Genomic DNA, 10,446 nt, shown 5'->3' with positions numbered 1-10,446 from the left:
GACTGCTGTAGTGGATACTTACCTTCACATAGGTACACCCTACACCGCTGTACCTGGACTGGGAGTGCTTTATTCTGCTGGATCATCACTCTCCGCATAGAAAACAGCTGTCCCGTGGGACTGAATCCTCTTATCCTTACGTGTAGATCCACAGCAGAAGATGGCAATCTCTGCTGCTTTAGCACACTGTTCCTTCCTTGAAACTGCGCTCACGACAGTGTGAAATGGGGTGCTGAGAAAACAGAGTACAAGTGGTTCCCAGAAGAGAAACTCGGCACCGACTGTGCTCCCATCTGTTTGGAGCCCGGCACCCTGGCACTCCTCAGCTGCAGGCATTAGGTTGTGTAAGACACATTGGGGAAAAGCACAAATGGAGCCAGTGTGGTTAGTGATGAATATAAGAGAATAAATATCGGAGATTTTTCTCCTCCCCTAAGGATTCCTCCTCTTCTTGCTGGGCCATCTCTTCTCCTCAGACAATAAGAAAGGAAAAGGGATTGTGAAAAATGATAATAGAACAGATGGCGGTAGTGGGAATTTCTGTGTCTCCGTGTTGCATTGCTTTTTAAAATTCCTATATTTCTTCACAATGTTACTTAATGTTCCTTTATGTACGGAAAAAGGAAATGTAGAAATAGCTTGATGGGATTAATTCTGAGATCTGAGATCGTATAATCTTTCATACACATATTAGATGAAGTTCTAGTATTGAGCATGCGAAGGTTTTCAATTACAATGCAGTGTAGTTTTTAGCAAGAAGTCACCCCAGACCGGATGAGTACCAGTAACAAGAAGTAAATTAAATTAACATAAGAGGAAGGGAGATCACAAACAGGCAATAAATAATCTTTCCAGATTCCAAAGCAACATTTAATGCTGAAATACTACCACTTTGTCTGCTATCTGCTTAACATGCATGCAATTCATTAATTTCATATTGATTAATTCATAATATGCCCAAAGCTTAGATTCCTCATGATGAATTTCTGAAAGACTGTTTTCTTCATAAATGTGTACTGTACATAGTAAATGTAAATTTTGGTAGCAGGCAACACCTGATGGAATATTTCTCATCTCTACTAGATTGCTAGTTTGGCCTAGGATGAAGTGTGGAAACCATCGATCACTGACTCTAAAAAGCTTTTTTTCTGTTTCTCTTCCTATTTAGGTGAATTATGTCTTCCGTGTGGTGTCATTTTTGTGTTGAAGGTAGAATTGGATTCAATGCAGCACAAAACAATCACCGACACTTTGGCCCTGAATAGCTCTGATTTATACCTACCCTTGATTTAAATGATATTAGTAAACTTCTGACATCCAGAGTTGAGATGACTGCTGAGTGATTGAACACCTGCCATACAGTCGAGAAACGAGCTTGAAGATAGGGTTAAAAATAGTCCTCCATGCCTCTGGGGATTTGGAGGCATCCCAAAGGGTTAGAAGCCTCAGCCCCTCCAGGACACAGCATGTGGGGCTTCCATCTCTGGACAGGGAGGGACAGGGAACCCTTGCATGCCCCTGTTTCACCATCTTGCAGAACTAAGCCTTGTCTTTGGGAAAAAACCCAGTTGTTCTTTCACGGGTTTTATGATGCTGGTCCTGAATGTCCTCATGGAAAAATTAAGCAGCGCCCTCTTGGTCTCCAAAGAGAAACTAGGCTTGGCTTCCATTTTTGTGACAAGTCACAAAATTTATGTGAATAACTACCTGGAACTTCCCTGGAAAGTGTAGGTCTGTCTTTTCAAACATGTTGTTACTCTTCTTGAACTTCTTCCAACTGTTCAATATTCTTTTGGGAAAGAGATACCCGCAAATGCACATACTCTAGCTTTGGTCACTAATGGAAGAATGGAGATAGAATATAAAGGTTATTCCCTTCCTGCACTGTGATGGAATGTTTCCATATACAGAATTCGTTATTGCATGCTCTTCTTTACTGTCTCCTTATATTGCAAACTTATGCCACTTTTCTTGACTTTTTTTTTTTTTTTTTTAACTTCTCTTTCTCTTGGTTACTTCAGCCCTCTGGAAATACACAGCACGGTTTTTCAATTATTTCTAACCAAACCACTTTCTTAAAAAGTTCAGTCACATTTGACCTTCTCTATGTTACTAATTACTCGTGAGTCTTTTCCTTTTTTTTAACTGATCTTCACAACAATCCACGTTATCTTAGACAGTTAGAGAAGATGGCAAATAAAACATATGAAAGAGATTTTCAAAGGCACACAGGTGAAAAATTCCTAATTACCTGTGGCATTTACTGAGACTTGGGCATGTAACTCTTCTGTTTTTCTGTCTCTGAAAATCTCCTGTTATCTCTGCAGTGATCCCTATGCCCTTCCCCTCACCTCTATAGGACCTGTCAATCATCTTTAACTGCAGCTTCCCACTTCCACTCCAAGTCAATTTGAATTAATTTTACAAGTAAGGTTTCTTGAAATTGAAATCGGGAATTATTATACTGTCCCGTTCCCTTCATCCACTAATTCTGTAGTATTTACTGAAAGGAATAATCAAGTTTGTCCGACAAGAGCCATGTTTTAATACTCCTTGTGAGTCTGTCTCAGTCTCACACTGGGGTAAACAGCAGTTCCCTGAGCCAGCCTGTGATAGGCATCTCAGCAGGAGGCAAGCAGTGGTGCTGCTCTGTGGGGTACAGAAATGAGAAGAACTCTTACGCATACAAGCTTCCAATAAATTAGCTGTACATCAGTGTTTCTGAAAATCTACAGAAGTTTTCCAAAGGCTTCTGTGTCCCTCTGTTGTACATCTACACGCAATGAAGCCGTCATGGAGGGAAGAGGGGGAAATCAAATCAAGAACAGGACAAAAAGCTTCTCCATGGCTTTGAAAGTAAATTGAGTGGGTTTCTCCTGTCTCCAAGTACCTGGGGAGCAGTGACATCTTCCAGTACTTTAAATTCATCCTCCCCATGTGATTACTTTGATTGTCTGCTGCTGGACATCCTGTGGTTGGGGGTCCTAGATTATTGAATAGTTCCTAACTGGTGCTCAGGAGCTGAGATCCTGCTTGACTTCATAGCAGCCATCACGAGCTTCATCTCCTAAACCCCACCTTAGAAAACACAGACGTAATTTCACAGATTATGCCTTAACAATGGATCAAGTGCAATATACTACTCCTAGGAAGTACGTTTTTGGATGTGTTTGGATTTTGCCACATGTCTTCATGATCTTGACTTCAGAAGATCTCAGCAAAACATATTATGCAGGACTTGTTTTCAGAATTATCATATCTTGTTTTTACTGTAACTATTAAAGGAATCTTTTCCACTGGTAAGATACCAGGGGTTTAAGCAGTACACGTGTTTATGTGATTATCTGGTTAATGCTTCCTCCCAGTTCTGAAAATCCGTTATTTCTTTTTCTTCTTCCCTGCTGGTGCCTCAGTCACCCAGGGATATTCAGTAAGAATGATTATTGATGCAGTAGGCATGTGCTGATTTACTTAATATCCCGGAATGCTTATCATTATTCATTTTTTATTTATTTTGCATGAGATGCATGGTTAGTGCTTTACAGTTAGGCATAAAGACTTGTTTCCCACCCCAAGACAATTGAAAATGACAAAACAAGAACTGGGACTGTTGAAATGAACATAACATAAATGCAAAGAGATTGGTTGTTCTCTGTAGTTTCTATTAGTATTCCTTAGAAAGGTTCTTTTTAAACTTTATTTCAGTGTGGGGTAAGATCATAATCTCTTCATACTCTTTTGTTTTTAAATCGGTGAAACTCCTTGTGAGTTAAATCAAGTCATGTCTAGACCCTGCTTTTCTGCACCAAATCTTCCTAATTACCTTTCTTCCTCTTTGACACTGTCATATTTTTAAGACTTACCAAATTACTTTGCTCTATTGTTTGCTCACCAACTGTGTGATCAACTAACAGAAATCGTATCAGGCAAATGCAAAATAGAGGAAAAAAACATTTATGTACAACCTATTTCCATACTGAACATTCTGGTTGGTGTGTGATCGCTGAGAAGTTTTGTCATGTGTCACTAAGCAGGATAGCTCCTGAATGGATGAGAATGGTTCTTCATAGGCCCCAGTCCTGCAGCCTAATGTTTAAGCAAGACCCTATGGTTAGGCAAAGGTCTGTTGGTACGAATGGGGTTCTTGCCCATGGGTATCCAATTGCACAATTAATGCCTTAAAATTAAATCCTTAAGCTTCCCACCTGCTCATCTAGCAGCGCAGAGCAGTATTCTGGTGCAGCTGGTAGCCATGAGATGGTATCTCATGGAAGAGTGATAGCTGGAAGAGCATCATGTTCCTCAGAAAGATTGGTTAAACGATTAAAAAAATGCACATGTAACAGTTTTGCAAGCTCAGCTACCTGTAAGAATGGAGACCCAGAGCTTTCCAGAGGCTCAAGGCAGGCTCTCTCCAGCTCAGTGCCACACAGCTGAATTCTCCAAGTAACCCCATCCACCAGACAGAAGTACTGGGGTACGCGGCTGGAGGGCACGTTTCGGCTCACTGACTGCATAGGACGTTCCACCCAAAGTTCCTTGAAGGCGACCCTGAAAAAGGGCTGCTCAGCCTCTGTGGAAGACACTTGTCGGAAACAATGTGCTGGCCCATCACTGCCTTTAACTGTTGCAACGCTTAACATTTGCAAACCCACTTACATTACCCACATGCAATGCTGAATGGTAGAAAAGGTGTGTTCTCCTCCTTGCAGAATCACCCTTTCCGTACCTTCTGTGTTCTGCTGTTTTGTATACAATCCAGGTGGGAAAACAAACTGCTTTTTTTTTTAATTTTTTTTTGAAAGAGTGCTGTTTATTTCTGGCAGTGGGGATAGTTTCTGGCAGTGACATAGTGTGTTCTCTGTAAGCCACCATCAGCAAATTCCTTTTTTCTTCCTCCTTTTTCAGGGTCTAACTCCTGCACTGTGCAGCACAGCCATGTAACTAAAAACACTGCTTCCTCATGGGTTTCTCAGTTTATTGAACACCACAAGAAGAGTCACTACTGCTACTCTCCCCACCACAGAAGAAAGCAGTTGTAGCCTTAACCTCCTCCTCAGTCTCCAATGTCTTACATGGCTGAGTGATGCCAACTGCATAGTCTGCGGATTCAGCATGGAATTTGGGTTATTTTGTCTATTGGTTTGTGGGTGTTTTTTCGCTCTGTAAGCTTTCTTCTAGAGACACCAGCTGCAAATCCGGGCCGGCAGCCAACTTTGTCTCTCCTTGAATAAAAATAAGACGGAGTTAGTGGGAAGTGCAGAGAGGGCAGCGGAAGATCGCACAGCCACTTGTATCAACCAGGCGATGCTCATCCAAGCTGCAGCAGACTGCTGAGGCCCTGCCACAGAGAGAGAATCTTAAACAACACCCTTGTAGACAGAGAAGCACCTGCAGAAGCACCTCGCTGAGCAGAGCCCAGGTGATGACGACGATGAGCTGATCTCAGCTTCTCCAGGACTTGCAGGGTGCAGAGCTGCGGGAGGAGAGGGTTTACACCCAGGGTGGAGGGTCTTGGAGGGAGCAGAAGGAGGTGCAGTGTGCTCAGCAAGAGTGATATTCCAAGGCTGAACTGGGAATTGTCAGCGGATTCAGTGGGGAGAAGCCAACAGCACCTCTGTGGCATTTGGGAGAGGTGAGAGTCTGGAGAGGGCTTGAGGCTGGAGTCAAGGGCGTGAAAATAAGCAGCAACTGCTCAGTAGGTGGGTGATGAGGATGGGATGGGAAACAAACAGTATTTTCCCTTTCCCTTGAAAGCCACAGAAGGGAGAAACTTGCCCCCAGAAGGAAACTAAATTCACTAGTAGGGAAATGAAGAGTTTTGCCTAACTTGTCTGGCCCTGAAAACTTTCTCTCCGATTAATCCACCCTTTCACTGAAGTGAAAATTGCCTTCCAAGGCAGACCGTCCCTTCCCTTTCCTTACCCAGCCTCTCAGTGGTGCTTTCTTCTTCGCCAGCTGCCTTTTGACCAATCACATTGCAGCGGTGCTGCATTTTGGACACGGATCTATGATGGGGAACAGCTGCTCAGCTCCAGCATCACTACCTGAGCCGTCCCTGACAGAATGACAGATGTGTCCCTCACCTCGTTAAAAAAAAAAACACATTAGACTTTCAAGAAATCCAGAGCAGCAAAGGCATTCTGGGAGGTGGCAGATGTGTCTGCCCAGATGTTCTGCTGGATGAGCTGGGGACCGTTCCTGGGGTACAAGCCCTGGGGTTTGACCATTTGGTGTGTACTCAGGTTGCAGGCATTTGGGTAGTTAGGTGATGATGGATGGACAGATACCTGGAGGCTTAGGCAGCAGATGAGTTACAATTCAAAAAATGTCTGGGATGTCTGGATTGTAAGCGAAGCTGCCAGTCTGCTTCTTTATGAAACCCTACCCGTGGACTGATGTCCTGGTCTCTGTCTGTCCCCAACCCCCAGGAGATGCCCACTGCCCAGGACTGGGGCTGCACTGGTTGGGGTGGTGGGACTGGCCCTGGCCCCCAGGTCCTGCCCTGCTGCTCCCCAGGGAGCCCCCGCAGTCCCTGACCACGTCTGTGCACACAGGAGCTGTTCATCTTCACATATTCTTAGGAACAAAAATAAGACTGGAATACTAAAGTAGTTAAAAAAAAAAAGAAAAAGTGACAAAAATGCAGTAACAGCAACAATGTTTCTGCCATATTACAATTGTGGTTGATTAAAAGTAATCACTTTCCTGTAATTTTTCTGTATTTTTCAGGTCAAGGAATAGAAGCTGTGCAAATAATCGGCCTTGGACATTTCTTCTCACTGCTCGTTTCCCTTTCCTTGCATTCAAAACAGCTCATAATAATTTCTTTCAGGACAAAAAGGTTATGTGCTTAAACTAATACAGGCCAGTAATGAAGCTGTAACTCTGCGTATTGGAAGCAATCACCCACAAAATATAGACCAGAAGAGTCCAGAGGATGATGAAATGTCAGCATGCTTCTGGAAATACCTGTTTGTCAGAGAAACAAAAAAAATAACCCCATTCTCTGCGCTCCCCCTGCCTCCTCCCCTTCAATTTATGTAACTGCTAAGACTGGCTTTTAAAAATGATGGAGCTGGTAGAAGAAAAAATATGAATCTCTAAAAAGTCCTGTCCACAGGGAGAGAGTTAGGCATGTCCCTGGGGATACTGAGGAAAGATCTCTTCTTATTGTAATGTATGAACAGTGTATCAAACAAAAAATGGTGTATATACACGTAATGGGTTCTAAATCCCAGAACTAGCATTTGTCATTCATTGCCTATTCGCCTCTCACAAAATCTTAGATCATTGCTTATTTAGACATTGTCAAAATAACTGTGCATTATATCAGTAGAGAGGGGTCTTTAAAACTGGAGACAAAGCATCTTACACCCCTGTTTTACTGACATTTCTTGTGAAGAACCTTAGTGCAAATGAAAATCTGGCACATTCCTCTTCATGAGCGCTGCCATTTATTAGCAGGTTAAGACAGGAGAAGAGTCTGTTTGATGCATAGCATAGAAGATAATTAATTAGAGTTGTAATTCAGCAGAAAAGTGTTAAATTTAAACTTCAGAAGAATTACAAAACTTAATGAACTGACCTGGAATGTGCTGGAATTTCTAGAAACTTACTTAATTGCTCTAAATTAAATGACCTAAAATCATGATTGGACATTAATAAATTGAATTGGTTGACCTGACCTGTGAGCAGGCAGCAAATAACAAACAGGAAGGCTTGATAATAAATGTATATTCTGAGAAGAAGAGAATGCATCTCTATAGGAAAATACAAGCCATTTATATAACAATTCCTGGCCCATAGAGATTACCATTTTAAATCTGTTTCCATTCATTTCTAGAAAGACTCAAAGGCTTCAGCAGGGGGACTTCAAATAATATTTGGAGCGAAGGATTTCCCAACATAAGCGTTTAAAGCTGCAGATGCCAAATGGGCAGTTTTCTTTCTGCTGCGCTGTTTCTTACCTCGCTTAAAGCCCATCTCCTTTGTGCCGTGAGTGCGCGGCAAGCAGTCTGTCGGCTTCTGCAGATGTCTGAAGGCACGGACTGATGAATGTACTCTATATACAGTATCTCTGCACTTCAGATTTTATTTTTCCTAGATCTTTAGCAGAGTTCCTTAACCCTCACACCCCATCTATAAAATTAGCTAAAATGGCCGAGATGTTTAGCTTAATGGACTCTGAAGCTGGTGCAGCTGAACCTGTGGGCACACATAGGTGTCTTACACATATTGTTCTTAAAAATAAGAAGTTCCTAAATAAAAACAAGCTTATTAAAGCAGAACCACAAATATAGAAATCAAAAAAAGAGGTGTTGCAGTGCAGCCTTGAGAAGCCCAACTTCTCTCTCCATTTACACGACTATAAATCTCCCAACTGGTGCCATGGTGCAGCAGAAGAGAATTTGTGCCGGTGTGTAAGTGCCGTGGCACTGAATCACGCCATATGTTTGTTTATTTTACCAATTCCTCCCCCACATATGACTAACGCATGATATTCAGGCCTTCCAGGAGGTGAAAAGAGCTGCCCCCACAGCATTCTCTCTGGGTGCCATTCCCACTGGATCTAAAGCAACAGGTCGATTTAATCCCCACCTTCCCCACGCAAGGTGTCCTGTAGCCAGCATGACCCCTGCAGGGCAGGTCCACAACCTTTGCCACCTGAAACATTAGAGGATAGTTACTGAAATAATTTTCATCAGCTTAGCATCTGTTTCCTCCCACCGATCACAAGTAAGCCGGCTGCTCCCAAAATGCCGGCATTTTTCCCTTTTCCCTTGCCTTTCTCATTTTGCTGAAATCGTGACATGTGTTCACCGCAGCAGTGGGTGCTGCCAAATGGCAGAAGATCACTTGCGCTACAGGAATAAAACTGTGTGCAAATCTAAGGGATTTGAAAAGCTACTCAGAGGCTTGGGTGGCTTTATTCAATAAAAGCTAAAGCAAACAGGCTCTGAAATGTGGCTTGGGAGGGACCTGTGCGTCCTAAGGCAGAAACACTACAAATGATGTGAGTCGGCACTGAAGTTCTGGGCAAGTTTCAGTGTTTGTCAGAATCAGAAAGTCATCCGCCTAATTAAGGATGGATTTTAAACTTATACTTCCCCTTCATTATTATGCACTGCAAGAGCGTGCTACAAACATTAGTATCCCATTATTGGTTCATAATGTGGTGCCATTACTCTGTCCCAGCTCAAATTACCACTGTAATGGCTACTGGCTTCCAATAACCTACCCCAATGCGAGATTCCACAAGGGAAACACAGTTTATGTGAGGCACCACTATAAATGTCTCGTAATATGCATAAAAGACCAAATTGCGCATAAAAGATTGAATGTCTTCTGAATGCAAAGCCTCGGCGCTCTCTGCAACAGATGTTTTCTTTCATGCTTCCCAGAAAGGATATATCTTGGGGATTGTTTTAATGCAAATATATATCATTGTCTCTATAAACAGTTCTCAGTGCCACTTGTGGCATCTACTTCCCTTCTACTTTCCTGTCGACTTCTCCCTCTTTTTGGTTTAGACCGGGAGTCGAATAAGTAAAATAATGTTGGACTCACCCTTTAGAGTGCAAAGACTTGCAGGTGTCGTCCTCCACAGAGCTGCTGCCCACGCTCCTGTCGCACACTCTTGATCAAAGTGATTTCAGTTACCTGTACTGCAAAAAACTCCCGTATCCCACAATTTCTTGTCTGTCTCACTGCCACGTATTGGAGTTCTATCTTGTTCAGTGCTCACATCAGTCCTTACAACAGACACGCTTTGCTAAATAGACACCACACCCCCCCATTCCCCATCCAGCCCCTCTAAGGTTATCATTATTTATTTATTTCTAAATTCACATTTTTTCAAAATACTTCAATTATAATTCTCTGTTACTATTTTTCTCTATTTACAGTTGCCATCATGCATTAACTAAACTTTGAATAATATTTGAAATATATCTTTAGGAGTAGGCCATATTTTAAAACAAAAGATAACATATCACTCTAACAGGGACGTGCAATTCAGACTACCACTTTTTTAAACACACAATTTATTTGTGCATATATAAAATGCAGACAACTACCCAATCTATCAGGGAAAATTCCCCATTTAATTTTTCCTTCATCTCTCTCCCTCTGTGATCTGCATCTCACAGTCAATAACTCTTTTCCTCCCACATCATATGTCCTTTCAGCTTTCTTTCCTACGACTTTATATTGAAAAGGCAGACTTTTTCAAATCCATATGTGAATTTTTTTGTATCTGTTGATGTAAAAGCCTGTAGCATTTTTTATTTTACTTTTCAGAAAACTAGTTCTCTCTCACTATACATCCGCTTTGCCATCCATCATATTAAAAAAACTTCATAGTGTCAAGTAATACCTTTTCCATTCACAGCAGTACCTGCAGTTAGAAGTTCTCTAGAACTAGAATCAAGAAAGATTGAAAAG

Source organism: Charadrius vociferus, unplaced genomic scaffold (assembly GCF_000708025.1).
Source record: "Charadrius vociferus isolate BGI_N301 unplaced genomic scaffold, ASM70802v2 scaffold134, whole genome shotgun sequence".
NCBI lineage: Eukaryota > Metazoa > Chordata > Aves > Charadriiformes > Charadriidae > Charadrius > Charadrius vociferus.
Note: the sequence above shows the minus strand (reverse complement) of the source record.